The 22,924-nt window shown below is 33.7% G+C and overlaps 2 pseudogenes across 1 annotated transcript; both read left to right on the forward strand.

Annotated features, from left to right (window-relative positions):
• Window positions 1-9,247: 9,247 nt before the first annotated feature.
• LOC143588308 (uncharacterized) lies at window positions 9,248-12,263 on the forward strand (annotated as a pseudogene). The gene is made up of 7 exons (XR_013145086.1): window positions 9,248-9,451; window positions 10,863-11,039; window positions 11,137-11,286; window positions 11,356-11,457; window positions 11,548-11,618; window positions 11,707-11,774; window positions 11,902-12,263. The product of XR_013145086.1 is annotated as an uncharacterized LOC143588308 (transcript).
• Window positions 12,264-16,310: 4,047 nt separating this feature from the next.
• Window positions 16,311-18,604, forward strand: LOC143588299 (protein FAR1-RELATED SEQUENCE 5-like; annotated as a pseudogene).
• The last annotated feature ends 4,320 nt before the right edge of the window (window positions 18,605-22,924 follow it).

Consider the following 22,924-nt stretch of genomic DNA (forward strand, 5'->3'; position numbering starts at 1 on the left):
CCGCAATTGTTTTGGAGGATAAACATCTTGACCACCATAGTAGATTGATGAACTATAATAGCTTGATTCGGCTGTTTCAATTTGGTAACTTGAATTAATTCTGTTTTCGCATTTCATTCCTTCTGTCTTGCAATCTGTTTCCAAAAAAGGAATTTCATGAAATTGATTGAACACCTTAATTTTAGGTGTGTATGGGTCGGTATTAGGCTCAAAGAAGTTACATTTTTGTATTATTATTGTTAAAATTTATAAATCTCATAAATTATAACAAAATATAATGTTTTCAACAGAAGTTAAACGGGTAACAAGTTGTGTCGTAAACCCCTTTTGAATTGCAAAACTCAATCTTTTGAAGACTATATTGATAGATCTAGGAGTCAATCTTTTCAGTTTTCGGTACATGCAAAGCATAAGCCGGACCGGAAATTTGGTTCTTGAAAAAAAAATACATAAAGCCAAACCGTCCATTTTTAAATGAGTTCAGTCATTTTTTATTCAGTTATGCCAGTTATTTCGGTTACTAGTCAGTTATTTTGGTTGCATGCACGCCGTCATCTATCATATGTGAATGAAGCATTGAAGCTAAGTTATAATACCAACCTGTTGTTGAATGCTTGAGGTTTCCAAAATCCTGCTTGCTTGATGATCCAGCTACACCCTGAAACAAAAACCAGAGAATTATATATTTGTATTCGTATCAGTTTATGTTTAATTTATTCGTTCGAATTGAGGTTAAAACAAATAACACCCATGAATTGATTACATAATAATAAAATTATGTATCAACTAGAAAGCGTGACAGCGTACCGTGGAAGACGGGCCAAAAACAGAGCCAAAGAGGCCGGCAGAGGAGGCACAACCGTCCTTCGGGCCAAACAGAGTTTCCGTAAACGATGAAGACGATGACTGGTGCTTCATGTTCTCCATTATCACCAGACACGTGAGCTTCTGTATGGTGGTGAACAAATCAAACGGTATTCGTTATTTATAGGGCCCAAAAACGAATCCTTGTTATTAAATTATTATTAAATGTCACATTTGACAGTTGGTTTCTAGGATTCTTAGTAGTTTCACATGCACAATATTACAATGTAATTATATTTTTTAGTCACTGGTGTTACTCTTTTACCATAAGTTGTATTGTATAGAAAAGGAAGTTTATAATTTTCTTTTTTGTTATCAATTTTTAACCATTTAAGGGCACTAACTTTCATGTACACATATAAATCAGTGTCATCTAAATAATTTCATGCAGGATACATGTTCAAAAGCAGCATCATGATTCATAGTCGACATGTGTGACAAGTTTTTATAAAATAGTCAAGAGGGGATTTATACGAGGACTTGGTTTTCACAAATAATAAATTAAATAATATTGTCTTGATTTCCTTTACACAAGTTTCAAGAACATTCATGAACTTAAGCAATAAGCACCTACACATTTGGCAATATCTATCAATTCGTTATTCTGCACCCGTTAGTTGTTAGCTCGACAATCAAATTAATTGGATTTAGCCTTTTTGGGTTAAGGTTTCGTATTTCTATATTATACTTTATAATACTCGGTATTGTTTAATTAACATCCATAGATAAATGCACAAGCCATTATGTACATGTATGTACAACCTCTCACAATACACCATATTTATACGCTTTCGTGTTGTTCTTCTTTTATGCGATGATCTCAATTCTCATATATTTTGTTAAAAATCAATTTAATTTTATATAGACTATGCTATAAATATAAATAATTGATAGAGCTAGTCAAGTACAAGTTGGATATGATACGAGGTAGAAGCAATCGTCGTCAAATATAGGATATGATACATGATTCCTCTTAGAAAGCACTGCAACATGGAAGTGTTGTCAACTTCCAAGTCTACTATATATGGAATAATGATATTATCACGTTTTACATCTTCTATACCAACACAAATAGTGGTAGAGAGTATAGCTTAAATTTTAGAATCCAAATATATATTGCGTACACTAGTATATTTTTTGTATCATTTATTGATTTTATTTTATAAATAATCTGAGCTAATTACATATCATATATTTTTTCCTCCAAATGCATTAAGTATGATACCAAAATACGAAAAAGGGTGGGTTAGAAAAATATGATGCATGAAGGGCGAGATAATTAAAAATAAATAAATAACACATAAAAGAACCACTCATCTCATTGTTTATCAGCAAAGCAATGAGAAGTACTGATGATGACTGGTAACAGGGATGATTCAATCTTTTTAAAGATTTAAAGCAGAATAAAAGTTTGAGGCCTTTTTCCTGTTTTATTAAAAGTTTATTTCTCTAGCTTTATTTGATGAAAATTGTTTTATGGTATAATTATATATATTACTTTTTAGATTTATCGTAAGTGAAATTGAATTGCTTTTCCTTTTCACTATGGGCCGAGCTTTGGTCCCAAAGATAATATATGGAAGGTAATGTTTAGTTACGTGATCATTTACACAAGTTCCTCTATCTTGAATCACAAGACTACACATCTAAGAGCATATGGAGGAGATCAGTCATTACTGTTTTACCCCACTCCCTGGACCCACATCATCTTCCTCATTTATGAGGGGACGGCGGTTCTTTTCGATGAAGTTACACCCTCCAACTCATCACCTTCCACCTCCGCATCAACTCCCAATTTTTCATATCACCCATTGTCTAGGGCCGGCGGTCGGGCTAGCTAAATCTGGCCAATGCTTTAGTTCTTCAGTTTCATAGGGTCTCCATTTAAAGCAGAGTTATGTATTATAGGTTTTTGAAAGTGTTATTTTATTTTTTTATTATTAATTTATTGATTGACCACAAGCTAAGGAGAAAGACCTCGTGTCCATTATCACTATATATCATCTATATTCCATAATTAGTGAATTCTCTATAATGCTATTTATATGCATAAAAAGGAAAAAAAATATATCTCAACATTTTAGTTAGTTTTAGGTCTCCGAATACATTAAATCAGTACAAATTTGTCCACACAATTATGCACATGTTTATTTATTTATTTATTTATTTATTATTATTATTATTATTATTATTATTATTATTATTATTATCTGAGTACTTCTTTTTACAATAACATTCATAACTATGTTTTTGTTTTAAAAATCCATTTGTTATTTTAATACAATATAATAACTTATATTAAATTTGAATGTAATAATCTCCATAGCAGAATATCGCATAACCAAGCTTAGTGCAAAATACGTTACAGATTTACAGAGTTACAGTTAGAATCGATATTGAAGATTCCAAATAAGTTTCATCAATAAGCATTATTAAATTAACTATAAATAGTTTTTCATATCAATAAGCATCTTTTTTAGTTTGATTTTGATTAATCAATTATAACTAATTACAATTATTGGAATCATAGACGAACCCATTATTTTTGACACATTATATAACGGCTTTCGTAATTTGGTTGAAGATATTATGCATAGACGAGTAGCAATTTCGATATTCCTAATAAGGTGGAGGTGGGCCATGAGTGATCTTGGGCTTACAAAGTTTAAATAACCGGATTCGACTAGACCCACCTTTTTCTTGCCCAAATTGGGTTCATAAATGACTTGACCCTAACATATTCCAGTCTTTTAGTGATTTCTAATATTAATATTGTTTTATTTTTCTTTAATTCATTAAAACCTTATTCTATGGTTATATGTAATACATAGGTCATCAAACACAAAAATGATATAAAGAACAAAGACATATGTAATAGAAAACCCCAACCATGTTGACCTCGTTGCTATCCATTTTATTTGAAATAGGAATATGACAATATTATCATTACGTAAAGATCGATGTAATAGGCTGTGATATTTTATAAATTAAACTGGATAATCACCGGGACTAGAGTGGATGAAGGAGGCTACAACTGGACATGTTAGGGTTCTTTGAATAACCAAACTTTAAGAAATTATCTTCCAAAATTTCAGTATATTCATGATATAACAAGAGGAAATAGAGAAACAAAATTTTAAATATGTAAGTACTTTAAAATAGATCATGAATAGAGTCATTTATTTGAATATGAAAAACTAATTATTCTGACTTCAAGTCACACATATCACTAGATAATTAGTTTCATATCATACATCTAATCCTTTCCATTTTCATACTTTTATGTCATCAAAACAAAGTTGTGACCCGTATTCTTTCCTTTTTCGGTGTTAGTAGAATGCTGAGGCATGACCACTTGTAAAAGCTGACAGGAAAAAAGTTCTTAAAATTTGAATATTTCGCTATCAAGATAGTTTATTCTCGAACAGTTGACATGTTTTAAGTGAAACTTTGGTATTTTATAAAATTGGTTTATTCTTTGTTCTTTGTATGGGCAACATGCATGATCTATGGTTGAAAAATTGTTTTGTCAAAATGTCCAAATAAGTCAAAAAGAAAGCATGACACTTGAAATCCCATTTCTGTATTTGGCAAGAACATATACTATTCTAATCTTTATCATTATAGATTTGTGATTATATCTCATTATTGATTTTGTTCCTGATTGGTATAAAATAAAATAAAATAGAAACCAATATCCAAAGTGTGTTATGTGTACATGGTCAAAAGCAATTTGTTCCAAAATCATTCAACTCCCCATGCCAAAGAATTAATAATATTTATCAAATTGTGTTTGTGGAGCCCGTAAGTTTTTCGATAACAGATTCTTATGGTTATAGAAGGAAAAAAGTATTCATGGAATGATATTTTCAAAACTTAAATTTACTTTAATTTTCAATAGTTCACGATATCAAGATGGATGTTTCATACCGATGCTGTTTATAATAATGAAAAGTGTCAAAATCCCATCTTTGGTTTTTATAACATGCATGCCTTTGTACCTAGCGTTACCATATATCTCATCACCACACGAACTATATTTGTTTCCTAATCTTATTTAAGACATACTCATACAAGTATTTAGTATTTAAAAAGCAAGAGTTTCAAGTTCGTGTACATTTGGTGGCCTTTATCTCCTTGAACATGCGTTCAATGTCTATCTCATGCTCTATATTGTCGAGCCCCAAAAGAAGAAAGTTATGCTGTTATGGAACATTTATTTTTTGTAAAAAGATTTTCCTTTGTCTCAAAGTTATAAAATTTGGTAAAACATGCAACTTAAAAAAGTTAGACAATTGTTTGAATACTCTTTTAACATGTATCGCAAAGATAAAACCAATGTTTTCATAACCGGATCGGAAACGAACTGGATGGACAATCGGTTTACCGGTTGAACTGGTCAGATCGGCCGAACAAATTCGGTAAAAAAATGGCGGGTATGGTTGAAAAAAACAGATTTTTTCAAAAATAAAATATTTTTTTTTCATAGTAAACCGGTTCAACTGTTCTGGTTTTCAGGTTAGGCCAGTCAAACCGGTTCAGACCGACCGGTTCTCTGGAAGACGAGGGAGCCGAGCGAACTACATAGAACCGGACCGGTCAGTGGACCGAATCCCGATTGGACCGTTCAGACCAACCAGTCCGGTCCGGTTTCATCAACGTTGGATAAAACAAATAGATTTTATAATTGAAAATTCATCTCATAATGAGCAAATTCATCTCATAATAAGCAAATAGATTTTTTGTTTATTTTTCTAATTATATCCTTAAAAACAAGTTACATAATAAAATAAACTTCTACAAATAAAAGTTATTTATGAATTTATTTGCTTAGTACTACAATAAATAGAAATCGAGTTGTTCAAAACAAATTTTCAATTTAAAAATAAATTATGAAACATTACCGTCATACATAGAAATGGGAATTGTTCAACCAAAATCTCATATAATCGTATTTAAAGTCTCAATAAAAGTTAACATAAAGACATAAATTAACACAAGCATTCGAATCATCTACAAGCGTTTCAAGATTCAAACATGATTTGTGTATCATCATCTGCGTCTTTAACATTGCTCTGACTGCTCGTTCTCTCATTGGCTACATCTTCTATATCAAATATATATCAAGTGATCAATTGTCATTCTTTGTGTTATATGGCTATAAAGGAAACAAAATGCCATTATGACTTAGTTAATTAGCTAGGCCAATGTGATCCTTTAAAATTCTTGTCTGCTCTCAAATACTGAAACATTTTTCGATAATAATTTTTGTGGATGAACGTTTCAAATTGTATAAGTCTTTTGGCATGTTGAATTGATGTCCATCGCTGATCACTATTTGTGTATCATGTGCAATTGTGCATGCCAAATATAACCTAAGAATACATACAAAAGATATTGGGCTCTTTTACATATGCTTGAATGATTATTTTAATATGTATTTATATACCCAGGTAACACAAAGATAAGTGGTATAGTGACATTAATCACTTTATGTATGTACGAATGTACCATTTAAAGCTTCTAAACAATTCTAAAACAAAAAAGCAAGTTGTAATGAAACGATGGTAAGTATATGAAAAATATATAATAATTATATGATTCCCTGAACCATTTCCATATTTGATTAGTAGAATCCTTGGGAACATGTTCCAGTTCCTTAAGCAAGTGTGAATGCAATCTTGTCGCACATCGCAAACTTGAGAAGTTGTATTGCTAATTGTTTATACTTGTTACTTGATTTAAATAATACAAGCTATAATGTGACTGTGAGGGGAAACGACACCACTGTTCATGAGTGCCAATATTCGTATTTGGTCATAATCTTCTAAATGTTTTAAGGAGGTTCCACAACTTTTTGAAATAGATTTGATTCATCATAACTAGTATATGAACATCGTGTCACTTTCATATAAACACTTTAATCCATATCTTCAATTCGTTGTGTTTTACTTGTTTTGAAGCTTGTATATTTGATAACATATGTGAAGAAATGTATATTACATGAGTATACTTAAGTTGGCCTTCTATATTAGGCTTTAAACTTATTTATCTTCAGAGTTGCCTTACGTGTTGAGTGTAATAGCATATCAATTGTATTCTAAAACTTCGTGCTTCAAAAATACCCTCTTTGCACTGTCTCAGGCTCTCAGCTTTAGGAGTTGAGTCTAATTAGATATGTTTGATAACCTATTATGAATTTATGGATTTATATTTATATGTGAATGTGAATCCAAGTTTGATCCAAAACTAGTAACATCAGTTACACCACTAAGTAATAACTTTACACTATACATACCAAAACTAAATATAGAAACATCTATATGATTATTCAATTTAATTGAATTAAAAAGCAAAATTTCTAGAAGAATATTCCTAGGCCACGAGTGGACATATTCTTTGCCAATTTAAAGAAAAAAGCACGTAAAGAAAAAGATGAAGCTATAATTCAACAAGACATGGTCCCAAACTTTTCCACTTCCTTTTTATGACACGTGAAAATTACTTGCCTTCGACAATTATTTACTTCTTCAATAGATTATCAATTTATTTAATTATTCCATAAAAACTAAAACTCTATTTGAGAACTTAGGACTTAATCCATATAAACATTGATTGATAATAATTTATACAAGCATTTGATTAGTGACATTTTTAATGTTTACTTTTCTTGAAGGCTACAAAATGGAGGGTTCGATACGTGGCGTCAAGTCAACAGAAAGTCGGTTTTTATTTTAGGAGTGTAGTGGTTTTTAATCCAATATTGTCTCATCATATCATACACACACACACACACAACAACAACAATAATAATAATATTAACAAACAAACTCACGGTGGCAAATCTATGCCCCCCCCCCCTTTTTATCGCCCTGCATACCCCCCCCCCCCCCCGGGCATAATGTAGCTTTTTATGTCTTTGTTTTCACTTATACCGTTCCAAAACATTCTACAAATTTACGTTAATGTTAGAGAAAAAAATAGTTAGATTCATCAGGGGCATACTTGGTTAATTCTTGTTAAGATTAAAATCAACTTTGATAACGAAAATAAAAATTATAAATGTGATTTCTTAAATTGACATGTTTAATTTTCATAAATGTATGTCGATTGTTATAGAATTCAAACTCGTGTAATAAGTGGTTGATGTATGGGCTTTCATCCGAAGATTTCGCAGCCGGACTATCGCCAATAAAAAGTTAGAAAAAAAAATAAATTCAAAATTTTGAAAAATGTTAAAATACAAAGGGAGACAATAAATTAGAAATGTGAAAAAGGCTTTGCCCTAAAAAAATTAACAAAAAAAAAATCATAACTCAAAATATAAATAATAAACGTAAAAAACAAAAAAACTAAAATGTTTCTCCCATCTTTCTTATTAAAAAAAAGACACAGTTTCAAGAAAAAAACGACAAAAAGAAACAGAAACACGATGATAGATAAAAAAGACCCACTAGATCGCAAAATATAACATAATGTTGAGTAATATAACACGATATAAAGGAAAAAATACATAATGTCATTGAAAAAAACACAATCAATGACGTAAATTAATAAAGAACACAATGATAAATAAAAGACACAATAATCTTTTTTCTCAACATTGTGTGTGTGTAATATATATTTTTATTATTATTATCGAGAACGATAAGACGGGGAAACATTTTTGTTTTTTGTTTTTTACTTACTTTCTTAATTTTTTTTTATTTTAAGTTATGATTTTTTTATTAATTTTTTAAAAGGTTTTTTTTTCCCCAAATCCTTCTTAACCTTTTTATTTTTATGCTTTTTAAATAGGATTTTCATTTTCTAACACGTGTGGCCTAAAAACATATTTAAAAAACATTTATTATGTAAATATTTTTGTTGAAATTACAATTTCATATTAATTATATTAATATTATAATAACTATCATATTTAATATTTTAAAAATATTAAATATGATAATTATTTTAATATTAATGTAATTAATATTTTAAAATATTAATATAAATAACTTTAGCCTCAAAATTTTATACCGTAAGTTAAATGAAAACTATATATATTCGATAAAAAAAATGAAATATTATAATGAATACCTTACCTTTTTAATTTTCTTGATTTAACACCGACCTTAATTTTCTTCGAACCTACGTTTTCATTCATTCATTCATTCAAAGTGCAATCTTTTTGACAAAGATGAATTGGGCGTCTTGTTCATTACCATCACCGATACCAATCTATCAAGATAATAACATTACCATTACCATTACCATTACCATTACCATTACCACCCACTACTAGCACTACCCACAAACCAATCCATCAACTACTTTTAGCTTCCATTAGGGTTTTGTTATTCAGATCTTAATTAATCGTATCTGTAAACATTGTCAATTGAATATGCAAACTGAAGCGGCGGCGGCGGTAGGGGTGGTGGAAGGCGGTGGTCCGGCGAGGAAACTGGTGGCGCATCACCAGAGGCCGGCGCCGCAACAGCAGCAGTCGCAGGTGGGGACGGTTTCTCAGCTTATCGCCGGTGGGGTTGCCGGTGCGGTTAGCAAGACGTGTACGGCTCTGCTGGCTCGCCTTACTATACTCTTTCAGGTTTTACTTTAATTTTTATAATATTAATTTGTTTAATTATTTGATTTATGTTTTTGGAGTTTTGGAGATTATATATATGCACATAAAATCCGGGTTATAATTTCTGTCAAGTAACGGGTAGAATCCTTGCAGCGATTTAAAACGTGACAGAGTGGCCTTGTTGCCACAATCCAAAACATGTGACGGGATTATAAGCGGGTAGGGTGGCATTGCTGTCATAGTTCAAAACGCGTGACCGGGTATTGTGGATAATGGGCTGTTCAAAAAGCTCGAGGCTCGAAGCTCGGGCTCGTGGCTCGCTCGATAAAAGCTCGAATAAAACTAGCTATAAAAAGTTGATTTGAAACATCATGAGCTGAGTTGGATCATTTTTGTAACCAAGCCAAAATTGACTCAGGCTCGGCTCAAGTCATGGCTCGATCTTAAGCTCGTTTAACTTCAAAATCGAGCTAGAGCCTAGCTAAGTTGCCTCGTTTAATTTCGAGCCCGAGCTTGAAACCACCCTGGCTCGACTCGGGCTCGACTCATGAACAGCCCTGAATTGTTATGTAGGAGTGGCTTTAAAGCCATGATGGGGCATTGTAACAGGTAGAGTGGCATTGCTGCCATGTGGTGTTGTTAGTGGTAGAGTGGCCCGGTGATGGGGTATTGTAAGTGGCGGAGTGGCCTTATAGTGCACCATCATGCCAGTGAAGTTGTAAGGCCACTCTAATAGGGTGTTGTAAGTGGCAGAGTGGCTTTGGTGCCATGGTGGGGTATTGTAAGCTGCTAAGTGGCGTTGTTGCCATGACTTAGGACCTAAGCAGTTAATGCGGAAAAATATCGGATATCGGTTAAGGACCAATATCTGAGATATCGGTTATCGCAGTGAGATATCGGTAGGATATAGGTAATTCTAATAACATGTAAAATTCATATATATAACATTTTAACACTTATAATTCAGCATAGTCTCCTACCATTAACAAATTAACCTTTTGCAAATTGCAAAACACTAACAATCGTAGCAAGTAAGAATTGATTAAGACTTAAAACACCAACATTGAACACTAAAAGTTGATAATTAAGACTTAAAGCACTGATATCAGGAATATCGGTGATATATCGGTCAAATACCAGCCCAATATTGGTCAAATATCGGTCAATATCGCTGATATTATCGGTACCGATATTTTGACCGATATTTCGCCAAAGGGCCGATAACCGATATATCGGCGATATCGACTGCCTAGCTTAGGAGTTAGGACAGAGCGTAACAAAACGATTGGGATTTGCCAAGATGGCACACACTAACAGTGATTGTTTTTTAATATAGGCAATGTTCATATGAATGAAATTCGTATCTTGATCAATGTCCATGCAAACTAATGTTCAAATATTTCTCAATCTGATATATTTTATAATTCTACAGGTGCAGGGCATGCACTCTGATGCTTCAACTTTAAAAAAGACCACAATATGGCGCGAAGCCTCACGTATAGTTAATGAAGAAGGATTCCACACATTTTGGAAGGGGAACCTAGTGACAATTGCTCATCGGCTTCCATACTCCTCGATTAGCTTCTACGCATTCGAACGCTACAAGAATGTTGGTACAAACGTTCTTTGCAAGTTGATTAGCATCTACTCGGCTTTCCAATCATCATTTGATGTTTTTACAATGTTTTTTGTTTTTGTTTTTATAGATTCTGCAGCTGATAATGGGAGTTCAGAATCATGGGACAAGTATAAGCACAGACTTGTTTATACGACTCGCGGGCGGCGGGCTAGCGGGTATAACCGCTGCTTCGGTTACATACCCGCTGGATCTCGTGAGAACTCGCCTTTCAGCATAGGTAGAAACTAATTAGTTTGTGTTTATAATTAATATTATTATTATTATTAATTTTTATAACATCTTGCAGACAAATGTTATGTATTATAAAGGCATATGGCATGCTTTGCGCACCATCAGTCATGAAGAAGGCGTTCTGGGTCTATATAAAGGACTCGGTGCTTGTTTACTGGTACTCTATAATATTAATGTGATGGTTTTTACGTTTTTGCTGCTGTTTATGCCTCGGTTTGTAATATTTTTGTTACAAATTTTGTTGCAGGGTGTTGGGCCGAACTTGGCGATTAGCTTTTCGGTTTATGACACCACAAGATCTTACTGGCAGTTGCATAGGTAGTTGTACACATTGTTTTGCCTGTTGATATTATTATTTTTATTTTTTAAACATTTTAATTAACGGTTGTTACATATTGTGTGACAGGCCGCAAGATTCGACCGTCCTTGTCAGTTTGGCGTGTGGAAGTCTTTCAGGCATTGCATCATCAACAGGTTAGTCCTAAACCACCAAACCGGTCAATATTGGGTGGTTTGAAGTTATTTTTACTATTGCAATCTATTTGTTCAAAACATGCTTTATTACAAGTTAATGAAACATGTTGGTACATGTTTGCTGTAGTAACGTTTCCTCTGGATCTGGTGAGGCGGCGGATGCAGTTAGAAGGAGCCGGTGGGCGGGCCCGCGTTTACAAGACGGGTATTTTGGGTACGTTTGGTCAAATAATAAAATCGGAAGGGTTGTGTGGTATATACAGAGGAATTTTGCCCGAATATTATAAAGTGGTTCCGAGTATTGGGATTGTATTCATGACATATGAGAAACTGAAGCAAGTTTTGTCAAAATTAGACTCTTGCTAATGAAGAGCTGGAGGAGAAGGGTATTTTAGTCATTTTAGTAAAAGGATATAACCTTAGTTATAATCTTCTTCAAATTAGGAATCTTGTTTTTGTCTACACAAATTATATCAAGTTATTGTTGGTCCCTCTAGAGGGTGTAATCATTTTGACTTGTGTTTCAATGAGATTATTTTTGTAGTTTTAGGAAAGTTATATGTTGAAGTTTATTTAGGGGCATGCAATGGCTATAAACATTCTTTATTAACAATTTCATTGTTTCACACCACTTGTTAGCTAATCATTATCAAATTGTATATCGAGAAATGACAATAACTTTCGGTCTCATATTCCGCATGTCTTCGTGTTTTAGGAAATCATCTAACGTCCATCAAATAAACAGGTGACATGTAAACTAGCGATTAACACGATAAGAAATTGAGATGTTTGCTAAGTCATAGCGTAAAAGGTTGATACACAAACTTGGCTATGAACATTTTTTCAAAAACTTGAATTAATTGGGTAAGAAGACAGAACTCTCTTAGTTGAAACAGTACTTAAAATGTTTAATATTATTCCCAAGTGAAGAATTAACTTTATACTTTCTACGATGTTAATTCTTAGCTATTATTTTTTTCAAACGACCAACAAAGTCCGATCATCCGGATACATCCATTGAATTACAATATTAACATTCTAGAGAAACCAAAAACATAAAGGAAATTGATAAAGAAATACAGAAAACTTGCACGAATATTATAAATTGGCAAAGCTAAATGAAAATCCAAACAAATTGAGACAATAAGAAATATAAACGTGTCATTTTTTAATTGGTCACCTAACAAATCATGAAATATAGTATTTCATAAAAATCATTTAATTACATGTAATTCGTGGGACCTATAATTAGCCAAATTTCTTCTGTGTAAAAGACAAAAACATGTAATTTATGAAAACGAAAAAAACGTGTTAGATTTATAATCATGTTACAATAAAAAATTGAATAACGAAATTCACGTTATAGGGTTACCATTGTTGGTGTACATATCATTTTGATAGACTTACGAGGGAAGATTAAAAAAATAGCTCTCTTGATCCACAATACTTAGAAAATAGTTATTGATATATACTTTTTCAAGAAAGATATAACCTAATATATCTGTTTTCTAAAATTATCAAAATTCCAAAATGATTTTATTATTATTGAATTTTTATTGCATTCTTTTAAGTTCTATTACATGGCATTTAACATAAACATATACACAAAAATGGAATAAAGATGGGAGTAATTTCACTATATGTTTGTAAAAAAAAATAGGCTTTAGTGAATCACTCAAGCAAGTGGTGAGGGTTCAAACCCTTTGTAGGTATTTAGATGAATTCTATATGGTGTATAATTAGAATTTAAAAAAATCTCACACTTGTTAGTTAATTATAAGGATGGAGGTTATATTTCATTTTCATTCTACAACTATCTGTCATCTGCATCAACGTCATATCACATTTTCCACTTATCCCAAATCGTTGCAAAACCATGAGAATATGATTACCAAATCACACCAATCCCAAAGCTGATTTTTAATTAGCCAGTTAATAAAAAAGTTACTAAAATTAAAAAAATAACATGTAAGGTCCCGTTCCCAGTAACCTTACTTTGGTGTTGGATTTACTCATAAACACCATTCTAAAATCAGAGTTACTTAAAACTTTCTCGGAATAATTTAAAACTTCAAACATCACATTACAGAACATTCATTTTTGTTTTAACATACAAATTGTGTTTCCATAAACATTAATTAAAACATTCATGACACTTCTTCGTAGATGCCAGTCTCTTTAGCTCATGCAATGTGTCCCTCCTCAAGCCAGCTCCCTCAATCTATTTGTCTGCGTGCATACTAAAGTCAGCTACGCTGAGTGAGTTCTAGTTAATAAATTAACATACATTACATTCATATTCTTACTCATACGTGTCCGGAGATACGTATTCATAACCCACTTGCTATTACTTCTTTCATACGTACTTTATATACATACATACGTACTTACATACTTTCTTTCATAAAACCCTATGGTATACCATAAGTTTTTCTATCTTAAACATCACAGATATTATAAGGGTCTGGTCCCCAACATCACAAATATTATAAGGGTCTGCTCCCTAACGTCACAGATATTATGAGGGTCTGGTCCCTAACATCACAGATATTATGAGGGTCTGGTCCCTTCTGTCTCGAATAACCATACCTTTTATCATACGGGCATACTTCACATATCTTCTAGTTATAAATATATATATATACATACTCGTTCATACAATCATTATGTAACAATACATTCAATACACAATCATACACGTATCATACACTTACCAATCAAGTAAATGTATTATCTACCACATAGGAGTATGCACACAGCCCTGAAAACCTAACAAAGAAATGGGGCTAGAACTCACCTGGAGCCGATTTCTCTCGCCGTTAATGGTAATGCCCTTCCTTAGTTGTGTACGGCTAACTGTACAATACATTACGCGCGTCAATTATCGATTACTTCTACTTCCTACATCTAAGTTAATGAAACCCTCAACTAACGGGGGTCCAGGGGCAGCGCCCCTGGTAGCAGGGTCTAGGGGCGGCAGCCCCTAGCAGGGTCCAAGGGGTAGAGCCCCTGGCTGGGAAAAATTTTATTTTCATTAACAGTCCTTTAACAAAAATGCATCAGAAAATGAATTTCATGAAATTTCGCATGACCTTTTCGCTTCGCATGACTATGCGATGCAAAAATATTGATTTCGCTTCGCATAGCTGTGCGATGCGAAATTCATGCCTTTCGTCGTTTTTACCATTTTAAAGCCATTTTTCTCCTTGTTTCTTCCTTAGGACCCGATTCTACTCTTTTTATGGGTTTTGGGTTATACCAACTTTGTATACCCGTGTTTCTCATAGTCCAGACATCACCTTTTTGTTCTATAACACACCCGTGAGGCTAAAAGTCACCAAGTTCATGTTTTTCTTACATTTCACAACCCGATCTATCATTATATCGGTTTGCATGTCGATTCTAACCATAAACTTAACCTTTTGGCCGAAGCTTACCTTTTTGCTCCGGGTTCGGTTCAGATCTGGAAAACCCCGAAGATCTGGACGTTTTCTTGATGTTTGAGATACTTGTACACCAAGGTCCTCCTTAGTTTTAGCCCGGACTTGGATTCGGGTTTTGAGAGAAAATATGTGTGTTCTTGAGAGTGTGTGTGTGGTGAAAGGGAAGAAAGTGGTGAAAGGAAGGAGGGGTTGGGTTTATGTAGGGGACTATGGGCCCCACAACCGACTCACACTTCTAATTCCATTTATTATCCAAACATTAACACACCCAGTTAAGTTAACGACACACAGTTAATTATAGAACTTTCTGTTATTTATAATTCTCAGAAAAGCGGATGTTACATAACAATAGTTATTATTTAAATAATTAATATTAATTCATTTTAGTGATTTCATAAAACAACTTTTTATTATACTACTTTTTGGATTATTGGCAAACTCATCCCGTCAATCCCGAAAATGTTTCAATACCAATAGCATGGGGTTGTGTTACCCTTTGGCCTTTGGTACCAAACCACCCATCACCACTTACATCATCTTGTGACCACTCTGAAATACCTTAAATCTTTTTCATGATATATTTATAAGTTATTGGCATATAATTTATTACAATTAATCACAAACAAATAATGCAAATACAAAATCTTTTTCATGATATACTTTTATGGGGAAAGTGAATACGGTACTGTCAGCCGTGCAACCTTACGCGTAAAACCCATCAAAACTACGTAGTTTTGATAAAAAAAAAAAAAAAAACCCTAAAAGCTAAAAAGAATTAAAACACCCTTCAAAACTAACAATCTCCTCTCTGCTCTCTTATGCTTCATAATAAACCCTAGAAACTTCAATGATGATCGACGATTAACACAAACGGACGGAGATTGAGGCTCATTAACAGACCTGAAGGTATTTCATGTAGCCCTTGAATAATCGATTAGGTTTTGATTAGGATTGTATCTCCTATTTCTCTCTCTGCTCTCTTGTCTTTAATAAATCAAAAGGTTATGACTAGATTAGATCTGCAAGGTGATTAATTAATCAGTTTACATGTTCAAATATTTTTCTTTTATTGATACAGGACATTCATACCATAATGGATTTAGTAACGGTCCAATCAGAGAATGAAGCTTTTGAAACAAATCTTATTGAACATATTGATGCAAACGGGTATTTGGTCACAAATAACGGTTCCGATATTGAAGTAGAGGAAACAGAAGCCGTGGACCTGGATTCTGGGGTTGAAAAAGAAGTAACAAATGAAGTAATTGGACAGGTTTTTGATACTCCTGATGATGCTTATGAATTCTATAATGGTTATGCGTTTTTACATGGTTTTGGAGTACGTAAACGTGAGACTTATAAAAATAAGATAACAAACGAGGATTATCGAAAGAAATATGTATGCAATAAAGAGGGTTTTAAAGATTTGAAGCGTGATGGTTATGCGGGAGAAGCTAAGAAACGTCGTAGGAATATAAGGACCGGATGTGAAGCGTTTCTTCGAATTTCAAAAGGTAAAGATGGGAAATGGTCCGTTGATGCATTTAACAATGCACACAACCATGAACTAACCGTTACTCCGACCAAGGTAATGAAACATAGATCTCATGGGAAGTTTCACCGCTCACTGGTTTGCAAATCTCTGATGTTGGAACTTGGTCAATCCGGATTGAGACCTTGTCAAATCAAGAAGGTCGTAAACACTATGAAAAATCCAAGTGAAAATGATGTTACATCAAAACAATGTGCCGATATCTTAGGTGAACAACGAAAACAATACAAGGGTAAAGAGTTTTATGGCCTTATTAAATATTTCCAAGATAAATTACTAGAAGACCGCGACTTTTATTTTGTTATGGACTTATTTAACGATGGGTCTCCTAGAAATATTTTTTGGGCAGATGGGAGATCAAGAGAATCTTATATAAAATTTGCAGACGTTGTTGTGTTTGATGTCACATATATGACCAACAAATTTATGATGCCATTTGCTCCATTTGTCGGGGTGAATCATCACTGCCAGTCCATGCTTTTTGCCGGTGCGCTGTTGGAGAATGAGAAACAAGAGACTTTTGAATGGTTATTTCAAAATTTCTTAAAGTGCATGTTTGGTAAGCATCCATTGGCAATAATTACTGATCAAGACAAAGCTATTGGAAATGCAATTAAAAGAGTTTTTCCAAAAACCCGACATCGTTTCTGTTCATGGCATTTAAAGAAACATCATATTGAACATCTTCGAGCACTTACAGTTCGTTATAGTGATATTGAAGAGGCATACAAGCAGTGGATAAAGAGTAATACTGTTGAAGAATTTGAAAATCATTGGGAATTTTTATGTGGTAAATACCAACTTGAAAGTGGAAGTTGGATAACAGAGATGTATAAGCAACGCAAGTATTGGGCTAAAGCCTTCTTGAAAGATTGCTTTTTTGCTGGCATGACATCAAGTGGAAGAAGCGAGAGCATTCATTCTTTTTTTGATGGATTTTTGAATTCAAATACCATGTTGAATGAGTTTGTAATCCAGTATGATAAAACTTTTGCGTGCCAAAGGGGTTCCGAAAACGATGAAGACTTCAAGACCATGGACTCCGAGCCAAATCTTTCTTCTGTAAATATGATAGAGAAAAAAGCAAGTCAACGTTACACTAGAAAGCTCTTTGATATATTCAAGAAAGAATGGACCGAAGCTACCCTTAATTTAACCCATGAGACGATAAGAAAAACTTTAAAAGAAATTAAATATAAGGTTGGACAACTTGATATTGATAAAATATACTAGAGAACTGTTAACTTTCGACTCTCGGATAAGATAGATGTAACATGTTCATGTGCAAAGTTTGAAACAGATGGGATATTATGCAAGCATATATTATACGTGTTGAAGAAGAGGAATGTTGAAACCATTCCTGATCATTATATTTTACCTAGGTGGACACGTGATGTAAGGTATAAGTCTGATAATCACACGATCGCGCTCGAAGACACAAATAATGGAAATGAAGTCAGTGCGCTAACTTTATGGTGTGTTCAATCAAACTTTAGAAAAGCAATCGAGCATGCAAGAGATTCCCCATGTGAGATAAAGAAACCGAATTCTATCTTGGTAACTTTTTAGAAGAACAAAGCGTTCGAACACATTACAAACAGTTGGAATGCACTATACATAATTCTAATGTGGGAAGTTCGCAAGTAAACTTGATGCCTCAAATTTCTATTCGTGATCCACAAATTAAAACAAATAACAAAGGTCGTCCCAAAAGTGCCACTAGAATCAAGTCTTCCCTCGAAGCACCAAAAAATAAAACTTGTTCTTACTGCAAGCAACCGGGTCATTACATCACCGGATGTCCGGAAAAAAAGAAGGTAAATATGTATTACTGATAAATAGTGGTTGTTAGTATTGTACTTACATTAGTTTTTTTGCAGGACGATGAGTCGTTAGTAGAAACAGAAGGATGAAACGTGAATCGACTTGGGGACCGAATACTTTTGTAGATTTGCTATGGTGGCACTTCTTTAAGTAGTGTATGAAATAAACTTGTTTATGCCGTTTTTAGATCTTTGCAGTAGTTTTGATATTTTAATGGTAGTATGTTTTTTTAACCTTTTTGAAACGAAAATGTTTGCAATGGTTTTGATAATTTAATGCAGCAATTTGAAATGAACGGGCCCACAAATAGTAATATAAAACAAAACGAGCCAAATATAGCCGTATGAAGTTAAACGGGTGAACACGTAACAATATAAACTGAAACAGGTGAAAACGTAACAATATAAACTGAAACGGTTGAAAACATAAAAATATAAACTGAAATGGGTCCACATATAGTAATATAAAACCCCAAAATGTAGCAATATAAACGAGTCAAAAGGTAGCATGTTAAAGGGCCAAATCCCGAAAGTCAAAGTTAAATTTGAAACAGTCAATGCACAAGCCAATGTTAGACTTATGGTCAAAAGCTTAGGTACTGGTTAATAAATCATAGTCAAATCCCGAAAGTCAAAGTCAAATTTGAAACAGTCAATGCATAAGCCAATGTTACACTTATAGTCAAAAGCTTAGGTACTGGTCGGTCACGGTCACAGTCACAATGTCATGTAATCAATTGTTGTTCTGGTAGACTTTGAAAATGTCAACAGTGGCTTAATTTGAGTTACCTACTTACCTTATTATTTTTGTAGGACAATCCTTTAACAAAGGTAACATACATCCCTTTTGGTTATGTTACCTTGTTAAAGTTTGCATTTTTCCAATTTTAAAACTTTATAATGCGACATCATTGGTGGAAGTTTAAGAAGATTAAAAGTGTTACATGTTTGGATTATGTGCAGGCAACTATTGTGTCTGCTTGCGTTGGGACAAATTGGTGCATTACATCTTTATAGGTGTTAACAAAGTACATAACAAAACATAACTTTTTAGATTTCTTGCGAATACAATGAAAACCGTTTACATGGACATAAAAGTAACAACAAAAAATAGAAACCTATCCAAACTATAATCAAGTATCTCCTCATTCGTCTTGCATCATCGTCAGTTGCTTTCAGTGTGTTTATCTTCAAGTTTTTTTTTTTTTTTATCAAAAAAAACTTGCCAATCTTGATATCTCTATGCAAAGTACCTTGGCTGTCCATAAAGGATTAGCAGACAGACAGCTCAACAAGTTAGTACATGTCGACATTTCTTAGAAGAAAGATAACAATTCGTGGAGCTACCTCTTTAGCCATATTAAAGAGAAATCACCTGCACCCAAATTAAAAATGAATAAATATATAAATAAACAGTTAATGCATAAGCCAATAGATTCGGGCCAAAAAATGTCGATGGTTAGATTAAGATCTATTCGGGCCAAAAAACCAAACCCATCATGTGGCTTGAGCATAATATTAGTGTCAAAGTTGAGCATAACAGTTGTGTGAACAAAATAACATCAGGGGTAGCTGCACTTATCAAAATATCCATTTTATGATGTCCAGCAGTTCTAGAAGCATAGACGATCAGCCAACCTTTTCTCTCATTAACCCACGGGATAGTAAACTGTTACCAAACACCATAACGGGCCCAACCCACCCCGGATATACCCAGGAGACAGTCGTTTGACCTGCATCTACACCTGCACACAGTAACAAACATGCTAACCCAAACCAGAGCCCTCCCACCAGTAAAAGACAAGAAAATAAATTTCTGGCCCGTGAGGGTAAAAATGGAACGGGTTTTCATGAAACGGGTGATAAACGTCTCATCTCTAGGGGTGTCATTTTTAACCATAAACGTCCTTGTTTGTGCAGAATTATCCTTCACTGCCATTATCCTTCACTGTTATCTGCATCACACAATTGTGGTTTGAAATTGAACTACCATAAATCAAACTGAAGCGTATTTTCTGCAAATATGTGTTATAAAAACCTTATTAGATAATCAATTGCAAAAGACAAGGCCAAAACCTAGAAAAACTGAAATAACAAACATTACTTGTAGAGGAGAGTGTCCGTCCATCCTTGTTAATCGTCTTCATTTAGGTATGTACCTAGAATAATTGAGCTTCCTAGGGTTTGCAATGAAGCGCAAGAGAGCAGAGAGAGAAATAGGAGATACAATCATAATCAAAACCTAATCGATTATTCAAGGGCTACATGAAATACCTTCAGGTCTGTTAATGAGCCTCAATCTCCGTCCGTTTGTGTTAATCGTCGATCATCATTGAAGTTTCTAGGGTTTATTATGAAGCATAAGACTTTTTAGCTTTTAGGGGTTTTTTTTTTGAAGGGTGTTTTAATTCTTTATAGCTTTTAGGGGTTTTTTTTTTTAATCAAAACTGCGTAGTTTTAATGGGTTTTACGCGTAAGGTTGCACGGCTGACAGCACCGTATTCACTTTCTCCTACTTTTATATGCATGATTCTTTTACTAATAAATAAATAATCAAGAATTTAAACTTCTTATTGCATACAACGTATTTTGGAATCATGTACTCGATGACTCGATGTTGCACGGGACCAACTTTGTTTTGTCAAAATTCATTTTATAATAAATGCACAATCAAGGACCTAAATTAATGAGTTTGGACCTCCTCATTTGATGCATAGCCAAGCCTCTTTAACGACTTATCAAAGTTACTTCATAGTCGTTAAGAAAGAAATTAAAGTATAATAGACTATACAAAATAAGTTGATAAAAAGACAAGAATATGGCTCAAACTCGAGGTTGGGATATTGTTATTGAAAGATTTAAAAAGAGATTCTCTAGATGGAAAGCAAAAATGTCGTCTATCGGAGGAAGATTGATGTTGCTTACTTCATTTTTGGGATCTTTAGGTATTTATTTTGTCTTTATCTTAATGCCATCGAAGATAAAAAATAAATTGGAATCGTTGAGATCAAGGGAGGAGAAGGTAATGGCCAAAAGATCTCATGGGTGAAATGGGATTTTGTGATGGCTTCTAAAGCAAAAGGAGGGTTGAGAATAGGAAGTTTGGAAAGTTTTAATTATGTGTTACTTCAAAAAATGGCGGTGGAGGCTCGTCAACAATTGGAATTTGCTTGGATTAAAGCGATAAAATCCATCCATGGGGACCAAGCTGGTTTTAGGGATAGCTCAAACGTCGGTAGTGGAAGTGGCATTTGGAATCGTATTGTTAAAGCTTCAAATGTTCTTCACTCTAAAGATATTATTCCCATGTCTACAATCCGGAAAAAAGTAGGAAACGATGGCTCTACATTATTTTGGAAGGAATATTGGTTAGGTGATCAGCTTCCTAGTGAAAGATTTCCTCGTTTATTCAGGTTAGAGAATAATTAAAATTGTTTGCTTAGTAGTCAGCTTGATAATGGGGCACGGGAGTGGTCGTGGCGTAGGCCTATCACCGGGGGGGGGGGGGGGGGGAGCAATCCCAACTTGAGGGTTTGAGTCATTATATTCAACGGGTTAGTGCAAATAATGATTCTGATAACTGGAACTGGGAATTGGAGTTAGAAAAGGAATTTTCGGTTAATCGGTAAGAAATGTGATTGACTTACGCGTCCCCCCCCCCCCAGAGACGGAAGCTCCAACTAGGTGGAATCGGATGCTGCCTTGGAAAGTTAATATTTTGGCATGAAAAATTCTTTTATACCGCATTCCTATGAAAATAAATTTATGTAATCATGGTTTGGACATTACTTCGATTATGTGTTCGGTTTAGACAAGTTGAGACAACTGTGCATATGTTTGGAGAATGTGGTTTGGTTGTTCGGCTTTGGAACGCGGTGGCTCGTTGGCTTGAGGTGACTTTTCCTTCATCTTTGTCTCCTTCAGGTTTGGGCTTTTGGATCGATACTATTACTATTAGTAAATAAAGAAGATTGATTTTAGATGCTATTATCATGACTACTTGGTGGGTGATTTGGAAGCATAGAAACAACATGATCTTCGCTATAGGTCCAAATAAACGTGAGTTTATCTTTGATGATATTGTTAATTATTCATTTTTATGGTATCCTAGTAGGTATTCTAAATCTATAATAGCTTTCATTGATTGGTTAAAAACACCCGTTTTTGATGATGTAATTTTGTTTTTGTTTCCCTTTTAGCTTCTTGTTAATGTGGGTTTTTATAAAAACAACTTAAAATTATATAACAAATACTTGGCACGCTTTGATTCATTTACACTCCATGACGGCCTGACACACCAAATTATATGTTGAGCACCCCTAACACATGATA

Source organism: Bidens hawaiensis, unplaced genomic scaffold, assembly GCF_021521415.1.
Source record: "Bidens hawaiensis isolate Kalapana, Puna unplaced genomic scaffold, B.hawaiensis_p1.1 tig00036306_1, whole genome shotgun sequence".
Classification (NCBI taxonomy): domain Eukaryota; kingdom Viridiplantae; phylum Streptophyta; class Magnoliopsida; order Asterales; family Asteraceae; genus Bidens; species Bidens hawaiensis.